Below are 816 nucleotides of genomic sequence, written 5' to 3'. Positions count from 1 at the left end.
ACTTTATTATGTACATCTCGTTGTCAAATAATTAAGGATTTATATAAACATCCAAATCAAGTTAAAACGCAATGTTTCTTTCCACTAATGATAGAGGATACCAAATTGGTACGATAGAGGCGTAGTAACGACGGGATGCTGAACTCGTCCCAAGCCCGGAATTAGGACAACTCGGCATCCCCGATTTCTGATGTTTTATCTTAGATGGAACATAAAACAGGACATTTCTAACTTATTTGGATGTGTAATTTAATATATTCAACAAACAGGCATATATTTATTTGCTTGACATGTAGCCCGTAACTCGTTCGTGTAATGTTCCGACTTAGTTTCATTATTGAGTAAGACAATTCGTCCAACTTTCGCTAACTGTCATAATAAAACGTAAAATAAACACATTAAGCTGTGATTTAGACATGTCTATCATACATAATTATTTTACTGACATCTATACGGACATTTGGTACCATGAAACCTTGGTACCTCGAGATGGTAGTGAAAAATGTTTTGGCTCATAGACTAAATACAAGCATAATAAGCAGTACATCAGTAACAGTTACAATGTACTTATATTAATCCGTGTCCGCTATGGCGTCATAAAGTGAAATCAAACACGCCATACTTTCCTTTAAAACAAATAATTTCTCTTGGATTATTTCCTTTACACTACAAAATATACTTACCATTTTTTATATTCTCATGTGCCGGCATACCTCTGCTCCAAGCTTGGTTGTAAACATGCGCGGGAAATTGCAGTGACGTCACATTTTCGTTGTGTTTTTCTTCTTCTTCTTCTTCTTCTTCTTCTTCTTCTTC

This window comes from Mizuhopecten yessoensis, unplaced genomic scaffold, assembly GCF_002113885.1.
Source record: "Mizuhopecten yessoensis strain PY_sf001 unplaced genomic scaffold, ASM211388v2 scaffold10919, whole genome shotgun sequence".
Classification (NCBI taxonomy): Eukaryota; Metazoa; Mollusca; class Bivalvia; order Pectinida; family Pectinidae; genus Mizuhopecten; species Mizuhopecten yessoensis.
The sequence above is the reverse complement of the archived record's forward strand: the minus strand, read 5'-3'. Positions refer to the sequence as shown.